A 19,113-nucleotide genomic window follows, 5' to 3' on the forward strand; every position below is an offset into this window, starting at 1 on the left:
GTTAAATAATCATTTTTATTTACAGCACGATGAAGATCAGAAGTTAGGGACAATCTACATTGAATATTTTTTAACAATGTTGATAAATAAAAACAATATTGTGAATGGAGTCTAAAAATATCAGACCGACAAATAGTTCTAGCAATACCGTTAAACATAGGATTATAAATTGCTTGTATATAATGAATAAAGGCATCAGAAGAAGGAGATCTAAAAGGCAAACAACCCACAACTACCATTTTAGCTATTTCTTCTCTGTCCCTCAATTTATTATACTTCTTCGCTACGTGACCGGTTGCTGGGTCCATTCTAGTTTGCATTGACCCACCAACATCCCCACCACCTTTTGCAATATTTAACTCTCTTTTCTGATCTTCAGCTATATGTCTCATTAACGTACCCGTACCCCCTTGCTTGCCTCCACTTCTATGCTTATATATTTGTTGATAAATATTGCATTGCACCTCAATATCTGATATACGTTCAAAAAATTGCCATGCAATACTAGTTCTTTTACGAGGTTTTGGGGCACTGGGAGGATGGGAAGGGAGATTAGCTGATTCAGATCTAACGTTAGCATCTCCTACTGCAGGTGTCTCAGCAATATTTTCATTATCTTCGTCTAAATTAACCGCATCTACTTCATTTTCTTCTTCTATACCGTAATTTTCCTGAGCTTCTACATAATCCATATCGTGAGCACCTACACCTATTTCTTTCTCAAAAGGTATACCAAGCGGTACCGGAGGCGAAGGTACACGGGTATATCTAATACTTGAACTACCTCTACCACTACTAATTCATTTTTTACTACCACTATCGCTTCCGGGAGAAAAATATTTAACACCTTTAGTAGCGAGGTTTCTTAATTTATCCATAATATAAATTAAATTAAAATAAAAAATATTCAAAATACATAATATAATAAAATTAAATATTAAATAATTAATACAACAAATAAAAATTAAACATAAGAGATGGAACGACAATACCAAATTTTGGAAGTATCCGAAGATTGCAACTTTAGAAACTTCCGCTCGTACTTTGTAAACAAAAAATTAAAAAATTAAAGTGAACACTTTAAGAAATTAAATATATTGAATATTTGAGAATTGAGAATTGAGATTTGAGAGAGAATGAGATTTGAGAGAGTGAAAAATTATGTGAAAAATGATTGAAGCTGTAGGGTATTTATAGATTTTTTTTGGGGATTAAAAAATATTTTTTAAAGTTTTTTTTTTTTTAATAAATGGGCCCAAACTAGCCGTTTGGACCCAAAAACGGCTATATAGCCGTTGGGCCAACGGCTAGTTTGGCCCAAAAGCCAAAATATCTTTTTTTTTTAAAAAATAAATTTATCCGGGTTGGGCCGGGCCGGTTAACCGATGGGCCTGAAACGGGCTTGGTTTGGGTCGGGTTAGTCGGACCCATTTTAAAAAATAATCGGCCCGGGACCCGGAACCCTAAAGCCCTAGGATTTACCGGGCTGGGTCAAATCGGGCCGAGTTAGGTACGAGGGTCCGGCCCGGCCCACTTGACACCCTAAGGTAAAGATAGCGACCATTTGGAAGTACATAAGAGTTATGATTATGATTCTATGAGTGACAAAGGAAAAGTTATCTTAAAATTTGCTCTAACTTATGATTTCATAGTAGATAAAACATACTTTAAAAGGAGAATCTCACGTAATGACTTAAAGAAGGTGGGGGGGAGAGAGGGAGGGGGGTCTGTTGGATCATAATCAAATCACATAGATTTTATCATTACAAGAAGATGTGACAAGACTTTTATCCTCACGTAAATTTCAATTTTAGTCCAACAATAAAATATATTTACCAAAAAATTTTATATTATTTTCCATCACTATGAAAATTAAGAGAGTATATTTAAGCATATAGCTACGTTTTTTGATAAATAAGAACATGTGAATCCATGCATTTGATGCAATACTTTCTTTGTTCAGGGACGGGCCAATAATGTAAGATAAAAGAAACGTGAATAAGAGCTACATAAAATCTTAATTCGACGAGGATAATCAACCGTTAGAACATTCTCTCCCACTTGTTCATTAACTGGGATAGATCCATAGTATGAAACACAATTTAATGGAATCTAATAGCTTTTGTCAACTTTGTGTGTTTATTAAGAAACTTAAAATGATCCTAATTTCTCACTCTTTCTATGAGACAAAACCTCACGACACTCCACTACACTTCGTCTTGTAAGTGTTTATCAAAGTTCATGATCCAAAAGGGGAGAATAATGCAATGGATAAGCGGCTCTACAAGTTGGGCACATGTTTTTCTTGGATAACCATGGGAGGAAACACCTTACATGAAAGACATGTGAATAATAAGCTGCAATCACTTCATTCTCATCTTAAAACATGCCATGACAAACAAGGCAGGTCTCATCTATTAGATCATTGATGCAATATAAGCTGGACTTGGACACCCATATCTATAAAACATCGCTCGACTTCAACAATCCTTTATCTACATCTATTCAATAGGTGGTTTCATTGGACAAATTCCACCTTCACTCGTATATTTCCTAGATTTGTAAAGATACTCCAAAACATCCCCAAGGTATCGATTATAAGAATCTTTCATCAATCAATATTACTTACGCCACACGTCACTTCTTTCCACATTTTTTCAAACTGGCAATAAGTTGGAAAGGTGGATGCATGAGATTACGTCGCACAAAAATTAATATTAGTACCAAAAGCAATACAATGGATGTGAGAGATTCCAACAAATGAGTGTAGATAATATGGAACATATGATCAGTGAAATACACTGCCCACATAATTGAAGTATGGAAAGAAGATGCGAACCTTATGCGCATTCCCATTGAATGAAAATAGGAACTTGTTTTTAACAAATGAAGTTTTATATTTCACATTTGCTTGCATCCCTTATTTTTACATAATTTGGTTGTTTCCAACTTAACGACACCTTGAGAAAAGGAAAGCAAGAAGAATTAACAATGCTTATATCATTATGCTGAGTAAGACTTGTTGCTTATGTAGATGGGCATCAAGAGAGGATTTTGACCGAAGATTATGTATCCGGGTGTGCTATACATCTTGATTCCACTAAAATGTATCATGATTTGAAAAAGATGTATTGGTAGAATAACTTGAATAGAGATGTTAATTTTGTTGCCAAGTGTTTAATTTGCCAGCAAGTTAAGATTAAGCATTTGAAATCTGGTGGAACCTTCCAAGATATAGCTATACTCATGTAAAAGTGGGGGATGATTAATATGAATTTTATTACCGGCCTTCCATATTTTCGTAACTAGTACTATTCTATTTGGGTCATCATTGATAGAATGACTAAGTCTGCCTATTTTTTGCCTATAATGACTAACTATTTGGTTGAGGATTATGTGAAGTTAGATATCCATATAATCATTAGATTGCATGGAGCACCTATGTCTACAATATCCAACAGAGGTACGTAATTTTGTTCTCAATTTTGGCAATCTTTTCAGAAAGAAATGGGTACACAAGTGAATCTTAGCATCACTTTCCATCCTCAGACTGATAGGCAAGTCGAGCATCCTATTTAGACTTTGGAAGACATGATAAGGGCCTGTGTTATTGACTTTCTGGGTAGTTGGGGGGGATTACTTTCCATTTATAGAGTTTTCTTTTAATAATAGTTATCATTCCAACATTTAAATAGATCCTTTTGAGACCTTCATTATAGAAGCTATAGATAGCTGATTGGATGGTATAGGTGGGTTAAACTAGAATTTTTTGATCCCGATATAGTACACCAAGCAATGTAGAAAGTCAAGGTTATTTAAGAGATACTTAAGATCATTTAAAGTTGCCAAAAGTCCTATGTTGACGTAAGGTAGAGGGAGCTCGAGTTTGAGGTTGATGATTGGGTGTTTTTGAAAGTCACCCTTATGAAAGGAGTTATGAGATTTTGGAAAAAGAGGAAACTCTGTCCTCTTTACATTGGTCCATATAATATTCTAAGAAGGATTGGAAATGCTTCTTATGAATTAGACTTGTCAGCGAGCTTGGTGTCAGTTAATCCTAGGCTTAATAAGTCCACGCTAAAAAAATGTGTGGGTGACCTTTCCTTGGTGGTGCCCATATAGAATATTGGTATGTAAGATTCTCTATCATCTAAAGAGGTTCATATCAAAATGTTAGATAGAGAAGTTTGAAAGCTGAGAACCAAGGAGATAACCTTGGTAAAGGCATTGTGGAGGAATCAAAGAATAGGTAAAGCTACTTGGGAATTGGAGGAAGATATGAAAGATAGATATCCCAAACTATTTGCAACTCCTAATGATATTGTTTGAGGTACAAATCCTGTGGTCACCCTCAATCTTCTAAAATTCATACTTTCCGCCTTTTTATGCTCCTCCATGCATCATGAAAAATATGTCCTAATCATCATTCAGGGATGAATGACACAAGGGGAAATAATGTAATTACCTAGGGGTTTAGCCAAAATAATACGTGATACAAACTAAATCAACATCAAACTTCCACGGACTAAAATGCAAGGCTGACACAAAGCTACCCAATCCATATTCATCTATGGGAGGCAAGTCTATATTTGGATAACCATTTTCAATCTCTCAAGAGATCAATGCTAAGTGTAGAGGATAACTTGGAGAAGAGAGCCAAATTTATCCCAAGGCCTAAACAAGAAATAAAGCTCGAGGACTACAAATATTCATATGATATTAAAGAAGTTAGATCTGCTTGTTGATAGCCGAATTAGGGGTTTAAGAGTTTAATATACTATTCACTTCTTATTTCTCTTATGTTCTTTGTGTCTATCTAATTATCTTTATTAATCTATCCTTTTATCCCTTTACATTTTGCATTTCAATTCGTCAACTCTTTTGTATTTGTGTTTATTTATAGTTCTGTGGTTCGATCTCATGCCATTTTGTATCATTTTCGATATTGATTTCATTCATAGGAGGTTAATCTTAGGTCTAGTCATCTTTAAAAGTTAAAAATCACAAAAATATTTACTATGTACATTTTTAGGGTTAGGGCAAAATTTAAGTCTTTGATTTTAGTGTTTTCTTGTGTTTCTAGTAGTAGATTCTTGTTCTCTAATACTATTGTAGTCTATATGTAGAATTTGAGCTAAATCGATGCTATATAAAAGATTCTACCATTAATAAAAGCTTCAGTTTTAAGAAAAGAAAGTGGGCTAAAAATATGGAAATCTTGGTGAGGAACTTGAGCTAAATGATGTTTAGAATGAGTTTAGAAGTTTAAAATGTGATTAAATTCAAAATTTCAACTCATTCCAAGCTAAGGAGAAGAAGTTGGAAAAGTTGGTGTTCCAAGAGAAATTGTTATCTTCAAGACTGATTTTCAGCTAAAAGTGGTTGTTTGATCCATGAAGGAGAAAGAGAAAGAATGTAAAAGTGTTTGTAATAAATCTTCGCCAAAGTTTCCAAGCATATTCAAAGAGAATAAGACGAAGGGGACTAATATCGGGGAAATAACGTCATTCCAAGTGGGCTGCTCGGCTGATCTACTTTGGATCTGCCCTTGGCCTATATTTGAACTACTGCAGTAGCTCAAAATAGTGTATGTTGCATTGGGAGTTCTAGCCGGTGCTTGAACTGCTCCAAGCCTGTTAAAGCAAGTTAAGATAGCACCAAAAGCGATTGGCATGCGCTAGGGATGCCTTGGATATTCTCAAACACACTTCAAATGCAATTCACCGACATAATTCAACACTTCAATACTCTTTTTTTCTCATTTTTTATTACATTAGTTTTAGTTCTTGATTCCTAGATTTTTACTTTTATTCATAACTATTCAAAAACTAGTAATTCACCTAATATGTTGGTTAATTAGTGCTTGAGTCCCGTTTCTTTCTTCGTCCTATTTATTTTGAGATTTTCTACTGTTTAATTTGTCATAGATTCTTGACTCACATCCGTATATATTTTCTTTAAGTCATTTCAAGCAAGAATCTATTTTGGCCACAAGTAGAGATTGACACCTTATAGACCACTAAAGTATAAACAATTTTCAACTTTCGCTAATCCAATTGTGATGTCTGCAAAGGTGACCATCTTATGAGTGTTGGTTAAGAGTTTTTACTACTAATATTATTTTTTCAGTTCGTAAGTACAGTCATTTTTATGGAATTATGTATTTATTTGGTAGCCTCGGATATATATAACTATGACATAAAAGACTGATTGTGGTGAAGAAAGTTATGGATATGAGGAAGATGGAGAATATAGAGGCTATTAATATAGCCATGATCAAGAGTTGTATGAGAATGAGGGCTACTATTCCAAAGGAGAATATGAGATAAATGATTATCCTAGTTTCTATAGAGTGTATTGAGATGATGAAAAGCCTTGTGATAGTTCTTATGTGGAAGAAAGGGCATGTGGGGAGTACTGATTATGGTGAAGAAACTTATGGCTATGTCGAAGATGGAGAATATGTAGTCCATAAATATAGCAATGATCAAGAGTTGTGGGAAAATGAGGGCTATTATTTGAAGGAGAATAAGAGATAAATGATGATCCTAGTTCCTATCCTATAGAGTGTGTTGAGATAATAAAGAGACTTGTGATGGTTCTTATGTGGAAGAATGGTCATATGAGGGGTATTACACTTCCCACTCTAAGCATGAAGATGATCTAGAGTTTAACCTTCCTTTTTATGCACCTTCTAATGGTTGTGGTGAGAATGCACATGTGAGTTATAAAAATGCATATTTCTCATCTCGTGGTAATTCTTATCAAGGTCGAATTGGTGTGATTAGTTAAACTACGTATTGTAGAGGTTACCCCATAGGAAGAAAAGAATGTGCATCTCCAAAGCCTAGCGATATAATATCCCATCCTTCTTGTTTTGGTGCCCAAATGTTTGGAAATGGGAACAAAGTTAGATATGGAGGGTATAGTATAAGTCATGATCTTTCTACTCTTCCTATCTTTATAAGAGAATCGGATCCCAAAGATTATATTGATTGGGAATGAAAATATGAAAGTATATTCAAGGATTATGATTAAGTAAAGTTGAAAAAGATATATATGCCCTTAAACGCATTCAATGGCCGATATTGATATGGTGGGAACTTGTAAGAATGCCCGGTTAAATATTGAGTGCCTTGAAAAAGTTCACGAGGAATACCTATGTACCGAAGGGGTATACAAAGCTTTTACAGTGTTGATCCAAGAAGAAATATTTGCTCAGTAAAAGTAAATATTTGTGGTGTTTCAGGATAAATCTTTGTGCCTGATGATTGGTGCTATGAAAACTACATAACTCCTTCTATGGTTGACTATCTAGGGATACCATGAGAGTCCTTGCTTTTCCCATACATCATAGAAGGCTATAGAGTTTAGGAGAGAGTGGAGGGTTTCTTCACCCAAGGTGGGTACTACGAGAAGGTTTGGCATGGCATATTTGCCTTGGAATGTGGACATTTATGCTTGGATGCTATTTGATTTGCATGACATAATGTTCCAAATGAGAAAAATTAACCTAAGATTGTAATGGACCAATGAAGAAATCATCTCTTTCCACCTATCCTTCCCAGATTGCAAAGAAATGTGGCTACTTACTCTATGTCTAATGAACATGTGAGACAAAATATTAAGAGGGGTGAGGGAGTGCAACGTGGCAATACAAGAAAGAGAAGGGAAAGGTTGAGAGGAGTGAAGTGAGGGGGTTTCCACCAATCCAATCTAACTTTGTTTGTCCTTCTCTTAGTAAGGACATGTGTGTACTTACCAACAAGACAAGCGAAGGAGAACATACACCACTAAAAGATACTTTCTTTGAAGATTTGATGAGGGAAATTTCAGATGATTCCAAAGCTTGTAAAGGACCTTCACCCCAAGGTAAAGAAGAATCTTCTCAAGCACTTTAAGGTAACATATCTAACTCTTGCACTTTAGTAAATGTGAGTGATCATTGTGAGGCTAGTATCCAATTGAGTGTAAGTGATAGTTTGCCTATATGTGACTCTAATGATTCTTTACCTCTTATTGATTATGTACCTATTGAGAGTGTGGATACACTAGTTGATCCTATTGATGACTGAATTGACTCTTTTCTTGCAAGGTCAATTTGCATCCACCTAGCATTGAAGCTAATGTCTTGAATGATAGTAGATTATCTTGTGGAAATTATATTGATCAGCTTGTGTGTGAAACTATCCCACCACTTGAAGATGTTTGTGATATGATTAATGAAACTCAAGTGAGTGATGATTTTAAAATATTGGTCAATTAAATGGAGTGATCCTTTGAGGATACCCCTTGATGAAAATCCCATAGTTTTTTGGCTCATAGGAATGGCCTTTTGTTTGGAACTTTTTTAAAACTTGATAGTTGTATTTTTTAGAGTGAGCTTACATTTTCTAATTCCACAACATGCATTAATCTTTCTCTCTTTAAGTACTATCCTGTTTGAAGATGATGACACTCGTAGTGAATTAACTACTGATATGGATCATGTTTATAATATCGCCTTTCTTGAGGGTTATACTCTATTGAACAACCCACTTTAAGATAAGGCTATTACTCCAAAGGATGGAAATATTATCTTGGAAGATGAGAGTACTCTTTTGGAAATGAATGATCAATTGGGGATTAATAACTTTGATTTACTTGAATGTTTGAGAAACCCAATTAGTGGTTATTCTTATGATTTTGGTTGGTGTCCTTTGTATGACATCCCACCCTTATTTGATAAATATGGGGATTAATTGTTTGATCCTTTTGGTGACCTGAGTCATGATCTCTTTATTGTTAGTGGTGCTATGTGTCTTCTTGAGAATTCTTCCCTTGAAAGAGAAAGTGTTAATTGTTTAGAAATGGTTCCTTGTTCTTTGTGTTCCTCTACTGATGAGAGTACTCATGGTGATGATTAGAATGCAATGGTTAGTATATGCATAAGGAAACTGTAGTTGAAGTTAATTTGCATGATTCCTTTCTCTACCTTTTCTTTTCTTATGAAATTACCAATGGTCATATAAGGGGTAAGTCTAATTGTAAAGGTGGAAGTTTCACAGAAAGTGAGTATTGCCTTGACCCATGTTCTTGACTACCTCTTCCCTTTGACCCCAGTGACCTATTGGTATCAGGTGATTTCTATGCACCTGACTTGGTGCTCGATCAAGATGAAAATCAAGGTTTGAATGAGGATGTTGGTATAATTACCTATGATGGAAAGCCATTCTTGGGGATGCACAATCAACTTGATTAACCAGTGTTGTTCTTGGGCAAGATCTCTATCAAAGATGCATTTTTTAAAGGATTATGTTCTTATTGAGACATGGAACCAATATGTGTCTTTATGAGTGGTTGAATGATTACCATGGTTTCTTTAGCTGTCCTTGTTGTCCAAGTCTCTTGAGTGTCCAAGTAGTTTTCATCTTATAGGACTACATGCCCTTAATTCACCATTTTGATAATTGGTTATATGTTAAGTGTGTTCATCCTTGGTTTGGTGAAGAGTTTTTTGTTTCTCATCCTAACCATCATTCCATGAGGATATTTTCTTTTCTTGTTACTCTTATGGTTCTGCAAGGTATGGATTCGAGGTTGAATCCTTTTCAAGAAGGGGAGGATGATACAAGCTTAATCGACATCAAACTTTCAAGGTATAAATCTTAGGCCGACACAAAGTTTCCTAAGAAATGGTCATATATGGGAGGAAAGAATATGTTTAGAGAACCATTTTCAAGCTCTCAAGAGATCAACACCATGGGTGGAAGATAGCTTAGAGCCGGGATACGAATTCATCCAAAGACCTCAACAAGGAAGCAAGCTCGAGGACTATAACTACTTCCATGATATTGAGGAAGTTAGATGTATTCAAAGACATCTAGATACTATTTAGGGAGTGTTTTAGAGTGTCTAAATATGTTACAACTTAGAACTGCCCACTAATCATAACATGGTTCTTAGAGTCATAAGTGACCCCAAGCTAACCATGGTTTGGTACCTATTGTGAGCACATAAGAAAAGAATAATACAAAATAATATGTGGAAGCTTAATTGGGAAAAATATAATAAGATATAATACTGAAACAATACTCCATATGTCTGAATATTTGATAAAACTGAAAACAAGTCTAACTTTATGAAAGCCTCCAAAACATAGGGATTTGATGGGACAATTTCCCAACTAACTCCAACTGACAGAGATTAAAGAAGTAATAAAGTAAATATTGATAACTTGTCTTCTAAGGATGAGGACTCACCCTAATTGCTGCTAAGTGGAACAAGAACTAATTAAGGGTTATCGGGGAACTGTGCGTTCGAACCTATGTTATAAGACAACATAACACAAAAGAGAAGATGCATTCAGTACTTTGAATGTATTGTTATGTGAGATAAGGGCTAGCTGATAAATTATATACTGGTGTAGAACATGAATGAACAAATATGTAAATTGAATGCGAGACCAAGTAAAGAATGTACTGAAATAATCTGTAAAGTTGATTAACTAAATAACTGATAATCTGGATACTTGGTAATGCAACCTTGAACTAGTATACCCTGAATACTGAACTGAGACTGTCGGAGATAAGTAGAACCAACATACCCAATCTGAGAAAAATTGAGGTCGAACTAGTAACCCTAGTTGGATTGGTGTTAGTACCTCTCCAAGGGTACCAACACTAGATGGCATGGATCCACTAAAATAATGTCCTAAAGGAACAGGGTTCCATGCCTCTAATAATGGGGGACCCTTCATAATCTACGGTGGAATAGTAGGTTAGAAACTTAAAGACTGCTACTAACAATTCATGCCTAACTGCGGGGGAGTCACCATCTCTACCTTTTCTCAATGCTAAGTATTAGTCCCAACTTAATAACTATGGTATTATTATTTATATACCATTATTTGGTACTGATAAATGCTCATTATAGTATTCTAAATTTAATTATACAAGCATAATCTGAATATCTTGTAACTTAAAAACTGTAACAATTATGAATTTCCCAAGTATGCGGTGTTCATTATTTTGCGGAAATTTTGATTTTTGAGAGTCGCCACTTAATTTATTTGAAAAGGAATTAAGAAACCTTTGAAAAATGCTTAAATGATTCAAAATAAGAAAATCATTTAAGTAAGCGGTTCCTATTAACATCTTAGGAAGGTTTTAGGTACCTAAAACGTCTGCTAACTTGCGGTTATCTGAACTGTTTGAAAACATCTTTGACTAACTTCAAAAAGATTTATTTGTTGAAATGTGATTGATTTTAGGAAAATGATTTATGTAAAAGTAAGTTTTGATGATTTAGTAGGGTTTTTAACTAAGTTTAAACAAATGAAAGACAAATAAACACATAAAAAGTGAAAGGAAGGAGGAAGTGAAAGACTTAGACCATTGGGCCCAAATCAATGAAACCTGTCCTAATCTAATTAGGCTTTCGACCCATTTTTCACCTGTCCTAATTTATGTTGTCGAACGTTTTTGGCCCAAAATTTTCTTTACCTGTATTAAATCTAAAACTTTAGCTTCAAGGCCCAAATGAATGAATAAAATAAAAAATAAATGACTAAGATAAGTAAAGTAATAAGAAATTAAAACTTTTAAAATCTATTGGAAGCTTCATAAACGAGTTTTGATCCACTTTTTCTTCTTCTCATGGTAACTTCTTTCTCCAAATATAGTCGACTCAAAGGGATAGGCCGCATTGGCACATCATGAAATGCACATGGGAAGAGCCTTTGTAGGATGCAAACGTAATGTTCCGAATTTGTTTCACATGCACCGAAGAAAATAATAAGGAATAATCGCCATCTTTGTAAATTAGAGTAACAAGACAAGCGAGTCAATAGACCGAACAAAATGCCATGTCAAGTTGAACAACAGATTAATGATAAAAATGTCAATCCAGACTATTTGAGCAAGAAAGGCACACTAGAGCAGGTGAAAGGATGATAATTTGTGAACATATTTTCTTGAAAAGTAATGCCAATTATAATTCTAGGAAGGGTTGCTCATCTAGAATTGATTTACTCAACTCACATACCACTCTAAAAATGGACATACCACTAATCTTGATCTTCTATTTTAACAAAATAACAAATAAGACTAATAAAAAGGGAACATTAAGGGACCATGTAGGCTGAAATTCTGATCTCAGGCAACACAATGTAAATTCAAACTAGGGGAAAGATAAATAGATCCAAGGAAAAAATATTTAATTTTCAAAATAAGGAAAAGATGATCTATTTACAATCAATCTAGCCTAAATGAGTTAAATCACCATCAAGACAAAGTGAATTGAAGCAAATAACCAATACAGGCTACAATTTTCAGAAATTTTCACGTATATTGCAACAATGGCAAGGAATAAATGCTTGTCTAATCATCCCAAATCAAGAAACTTTCAGGGGTGAGAACTAGCCAAGACAAAGAGGTCTCATTTCGAATCCAATGAAATCCTAATCAGATAAATAAAGATAGAACTAGATAGACAAAATGATGCATAAAATCGAAGCAACGAGCTTGACACTTAAAATCTACATCCTCTATCTATCACTATTTATAGAAACAAAAGCAATATAGTGAAGATACAGTCTTGCAAAACTACAAGAGTTTTAGACCCTAAAACCAACATTCGAACAGAAAAGTAACGCGAACCAAACTCAAAAGAAAGTATACAAAACTTCCTTGATTTATTGAATAAACCAACACCAAATTCATAAAAGAAAAACGAAAATAGTAGAACAATGCAATCTAAACGTGACTACGACAACAAAATCCATGAATCGATTTAATTACTGTAGGATGACAAAGAAAACCATGCAATTTACATCACATAAAACTTATGGCCATTCATGGACTCTACTGTAAACAAATCCCAGCATCTAAGAGAAACTAAATTACTACTGTGAAAAAAATGAGGCAGAAACACGAAAATAAAGCGTTGAGAAGTTTACCTTTTTAGGGGAAGCAAAACGTGACTCGAGCCTTTGATATAGTTTCCTCGTCACCACCAAAAGATAAAACTTTTAAAGAAAAAGAAAAATTTCAATTAAAATCTTTCTTACTCGAAATTCTCAAGGATGTCAACATTTTTTTTGCTTGGGGGTTCTTTTTCCCTTCCAAGACTTGCCCTCTTTTGCTCAATACTGAGATTTTTATAGGGAACAATAGTGAAGAGTGAATTGTTCTCCAACGATGTGGGATTTTTTATTAATATGGGTAATTTTGAAATTTTGTGAAGGAAATTCAAATTTCCACTTGAGGATAAGGTGATGAGCTGTAAAATCATACGAAATCGTACAATTTCAAAATGCTTTGGTGCTGAGCTATTGGAAATCACAGATTTGTTGAGATTCTGATTCAATTTTTGGTTAAAATTGGGTCAACGTTGAATCGGGTCAGAGGTACTATGAGTTGATATTGGAGATGGGTTTGGTTTTGGTTGAGAATGGTTGTTATATATTGTTTGTACTGGTTGTTGGAGCTATTGTCATTTGTTCATTATTCGTATTGTTGTGTGCCGACTAGTGTCGTTGTTTTGATGTTTGATAAAGAGGAAAGAAAAGTGAAGGTGGCGGGCCAAATCTGATCATTTCTTGGACTGGGCTATTGAAATAGGGCTGCCTTGATGTTGTTTTGCTATTGTTATTGGGAAGGTAGGGAATGGGTCATTTTTAATTAAAATGTGGGTCGCTAATTTAATTTGGAGGTACGAATTTTAATTGGGGTTATTTTATAACCCTAATTAGATTTAATTGGGGTTAAAATAACCTCAATTAGATTTAATTGGATTAGAATAGCCCTAATTAAATTAGGAATTTGGTAATTTTAGAAATTATTTTAGAAAAAATAATCTCAATAGAAAAAATATAATTTTAATTAAGATTTAGCCTATTATATTTAAATTTTGACCAAATTAAAATTGATTGGCCAATTGCGTTGCAATTGTGGTCAATTTAGTTTCAATTATGGTCAAATTTAATAGATTGGTTAAATTAAATTAAAATTTGATATGAATTAATTCTTTCTTTAATTTCGAATTTCTTGATATAATAAAGTCAAATGCATATTTATCAAAATAAATTATTTTGATAATAAATTATATTAAAATCAAGATTTACTTTACGTTACCATGAACATGGAGCTCTTCATTTCCATAGGCAAGAACTTACCTGGACATAATTTCCAAAACTCTAGGCGTCCTATCACTCAAATTTGAAAGAAAGAAAAGTTTACCCTCGATTTGACTTCAGAAATATCCCGAAGGTGAAGTTGAAATCAGAATATCCCAAAATTCCTACATTCCTTCTAATAGGGGTGTGGTTTGATGGTGGTCGTGATAATTCTTTAGCTCGCGTCCAAAGAGTTTGAAGTCCCTTTCTATACTATATCCCATTTTGCTGCTAAGAAAGTGTTCCACGTTATGCTGCGTCCTATCTGAAGTCGTCTACACCTGTGGTTTTGATTTGAGATTTTTATCCTCTCGGATGCTCTCGACAATGCTTCAAAGAAAAAGTGTCAGTGCTAAACCCAATTCACGAAAGACATATATAGTCTTTACCATATCTCTACCATATCTCCACGTGAGTTGTTTCCTAAAAAATAAAGTCATTCCTTTCAAGTACCTATTTGGAAGGAAATAAATTGCAATAATAGACACAAACACTCTCTTGTTTGTTGCATAATTATCTTATTTGTCGGTTGAATATGTCTTTAAAGTGGGGTGGCCCTTTTTGGACACCGACGACACTTTATGCAGAATGGTCCCTGCAACCGCTTAATCTTTTGTTGATGCGGCAACCCTTTTGAGTCACCTATAGTGCTTATGGAATGATAACCTCTCCAATTATTTCCAATAATTCTTTGTTTATGAACTCAGGTAGGTTTTGCGGATGTTTTGTATTGATATGGCTTATAGGTTTTGGATAATCTCGCATATTATTTGATGTTGGATATGAGGCAACTTACAGAAATCCTTTGAATTGCTAGCTTCTAGGTGATCCTACACATTATCCAATGTTTGATAAGAGATGACTTACAGATATCCATCCAATTACTATCTTTCAGGTTCTCCTGCACATCATACGACCTTGGATACAATATGACTTATAGATATCTCTCAAATTGCTAGTCCTTGAGTTATCCTGCACATAACCGATCTTGGATATGACGCGGCTTATAAAGAACCCTTGGACGTATTAATTTGATAATCTCACATATTCATCGGTAAGGATTTAGTTGCGACTTATGGATAACCTTTGGACTATCTATTTTTAGGTAACCTTGCATACAATCTGGTTAGGATGTTGTTGCGGCTTATGGATAACCTATGGGCTATTAACTCAGAGGTAATCTTGCACACTATCCTATTTTATATAATATAACTTATATATGATATTCAAATTGTCAATTTCAAGGAAATCTCATATGTCGTTCACTTTCAGATAGCGACTTAAAGGTGTTTCTTTGAATCACGTGCTTTTGATAAATTTAGATATTGATTCATAAAATGATGAGATATTCTCGATGTCAGCATATGCTATCTCATGTGTTAATATACATAGATGTTAATAATATCCTCGATGCCAGTGTATACTATCTCACGTGTCAACGAATATTAGATGCTAATGGTATCCTCGACGCCAGCGTATAATATCTCATGTGTCATTAGATATTTTATGCAGATGATACCCTCGATGCCAATGTATGATATCTCGCGCATCATCAGATATTTAATGCAGACTATACCCTCGACGCTAGTATATGATATCTTGCGCGTCATCATATATTTAATAAAGATGATACCCTCGATGCCAGCATATGATGTCTCGCGCGTCATCAGATATTTAATGAAGATGATACCCTTGATTCCAGCAGATGATATCTCGCGCGTCATCAGATATTTAATGCAGATGATACCCTCGACGCCAACATATGATATCTCACACATCATCAGATATTTAATACTGATGATATCCTCGATGCCGGCATGTGATATCTCGCGCGTCATTAAATATTTAATAGAGATGATACCCTTGAAGTTAGCATATGATATCTTATACGTCATCAGATATTTAATGCTAATGATATCCTCGATGCCAAAATATGATATCTCATATGTCAACATATAGTACATGCTGATGATATTCTCGACTCCAGCGTATGATATCTTGCGTGTCAACAGATATTAGATGCTGATGATTTTCTTGATGCCAGCATATGATATCTCACGTGTCTACAGATATTAGATGATGATATACTTGACGCCAGCATATGATATCTCGTGTTTCAACATGTATTAGATGATGATATCCTCGATGCCAGCATATGATATCTCGCCTGTCAATAGATATTGATGATGATGATATCCTCAACGCTAGCGTATGATATCTCACGTGTCAACAGATATTGATGACGATGATATCCTCGATGGCAGTGCATGATATCTCGTATGTCAATAGATATTAGATACAATGTCCCTCTCGGAAATGAGATGATATGAAATAGTTCTTCCGGTGATTTGAAAATAGTTTCACCTGAGTTTATTTGTTTTCTTTTTTGCTTTCTACATGTACCTGTACTCAAGATAGAGAATTAGTAGACACAATGTCGCTCTCGCTGGCGAACAAAGTCAAGTTGTATGATAGTTTAATGATAAATACTAAGAATCATAATTTGAATGGTTTATTCTGCTATTAATCTTCTCTTTATGAAGAAATGATTACATAGCAAATCCACTAGATGCAAGTAAATTGGTCAAAACCCTTGTTTGGGGATTACTCAAATACTGTTTGCTTCGCTTCAAGGAAAATTTCAAGGATGACTTTCTGCTCTTCCTCTTATTGAGTGATCCTTTGATTGTTGTATTTATTATGCCAACTCCATTGAATGTACCTGCGCTCAAGGTAAATATTTATTAGACACAAAGTCGCTTTTCCTAGCGACTATTTTTTTTAGAAAAATTCTAAATACAATATTCATAAAGAAGATATGATGCCTTTGTTTGTCCTTCATGATCCCAAGAAATGAGATAGACAATTCCAAAGGCCCTCGATAAATGGTTATTAAACCTATTTTTGGGGCTACTAAAAATAACTTTCTTGAGCATTATATGCTCTGGTGTGGCTCCCAACTTGCTCAGAGATTTTTGAAAAAGTCTCTTATTTTTGTGTGTTGATCCCTGCATCCACAGAAAAATTGATTAGTATTGAGTGAAACTACTCCGTATTGTCCTTCTTCGATCCTTGATTTACTCCATGCCATCTTTTGGTTAATCCATCATGTTGGGACTTTCGCCTTGACTCCCCGTTCCAATAGATGCCTAGGAAATCACTAAGTAAAAGATATATATTGATTTTTAAAAGTAATCTTAATTTTAGAAAATTGTTTCAAAAATTTCTAGAAAAACTTTACAAAATCTCTGCCCATCATGTCATGTACAAGTCCGATGAACGTCTTCCTCTTTGTTCGACTATGTCTAATATTTGACGAAGGATTGCTAGGGATTCACCATCGTTGAGGCTCTCTATCAAAAGTTCTATCATAACTGGAGATTTACTCTATCTAGACTTTGTCACAGCTGGTGATTTCCAAAACTTGACTTTGACCTATGGTGCTGGGGATTTGAAATATATTTTAGTATATAAGTAAAAATTTTGAGGACCTCCTCAAAATTTCTGCCCCAGTTTAAATTTATTTGAGATGATCTCAACTCGAGAGAATCTGAAGTATTTGTTAGTCTTCACTCTTTTTGTTGGATGATGATCTTCCTCTGGTGAATTTTTGAGATTTCTTTTTGAAAATTCTACCCCGATTTCTAGTTCCTGGGGTTATATGACCAAGTCGTTGGAGTGCCTACATATCTCGTTGAAGTAAGAATCAGGTCAAACATAGTTTAGAACTACGCTAAGGATACATAGAAAAATCTAATAGGTTGATGGAAGCCGACATAGGCCGCCTACGTATCTCTTTCTTGGGAATTCAGGTCAAACATAGTTCGTACATAAAAGAAAAGGATAAATTGTCCTAAGGGGTTGACCGAAGCAAACATACACCTTCTACATATCCCTTTCTTGGGAATTCAGGTCAAACGTAGTTCATACTACACTAAGTATATATAGAAAAATATAATGGATTGACTGAAGCCGACATTATCCACCTACATATCCCTTTCTTAGGAAATTTAGGTCAAACGTAGTTCGTACATAAACTCATAATGGCCCTAAAATACTCTTATCCATCTTACTAGGATAGAAATAAGCACTTTCACATATGACATGACATTTGCATTACATTTGTCTTGATAGAACGAATGATCAATTGTCCAATTCACTTAGTCATTATCCTCCTAGTTAACCACCTCGGTTTTCTGTAGATTAGGCATTTTGATTCTCGAACTGTTTGACCCTCCAGTTGACTGTTCTAGGGTTATTGTCTCTCATTCATTATTATCTTACTTCTTGACATGACATGACAATAACAGGTTTTAACTTATTGTTATACGACGGGAAATGATTCATGAGTGGAGTGGAGGTCCAATTCAATAATGTTTCCTCCAATTAATCTTTCATGATCCCGGTTGTCTTGGAAATTCTTCCCTCACATTTTCCTTATTCCATCCTCGAGATCATCGCTTATAGGTTTGAAAAATGATTGGTAGAGTCCAGTTTTACTAATAGTTATTTTTCTTTTCCTGTAACAAAGCAAAGTCAAGAAGGGGATCTCTTAATCATTTGATCTGGTGAATTAGGGTCATTTTGTGCCAACAAATAGTAGCTTCTATTTCTTGAAAAGTAAAAATAACTCAAATGCTGACGTGTTAGATTCTGTTAGTAATGAGTAAAGTAAGAAGATAAGGTAGGAAGTAAACAAATAGAGTTGTTTCTTATCTCATACGAATTGATCCATAAAGTAATGATAACTCGAGAATTTCAATGAACACGATTTTTCTCACTGATATAGATAGGTGGAATTTGTCAGACAGGTTCAACTCTTCTTCTTCCTTCAAGAAAGTAGAGGACATCAGAGTTTTTGAAGATAGGGGTCGGGCTGAAAGGCTGCCTACGTATCTCACGGGGGGATAAATCAGGCCCTACATAGTTCAAAACTATAATGACTTCTTTTGATTCTA

At 34.6% G+C, this 19,113-nt stretch overlaps 1 long non-coding RNA gene across 1 annotated transcript; it reads right to left on the reverse strand.

Annotated features, from left to right (window-relative positions):
* Positions 1-11,513: 11,513 nt before the first annotated feature.
* On the reverse strand, positions 11,514-13,562 carry LOC107842180. Its single transcript, XR_007044512.1, has 2 exons — positions 12,938-13,562; positions 11,514-11,717 (listed from the first exon to the last, which is right to left on the reverse strand). It is a non-coding gene; the product is annotated as an uncharacterized LOC107842180 (long non-coding RNA).
* Positions 13,563-19,113: the final 5,551 nt, after the last annotated feature.

The sequence above is a fragment of the Capsicum annuum genome, chromosome 9 (assembly GCF_002878395.1).
Source record: "Capsicum annuum cultivar UCD-10X-F1 chromosome 9, UCD10Xv1.1, whole genome shotgun sequence".
Classification (NCBI taxonomy): domain Eukaryota; kingdom Viridiplantae; phylum Streptophyta; class Magnoliopsida; order Solanales; family Solanaceae; genus Capsicum; species Capsicum annuum.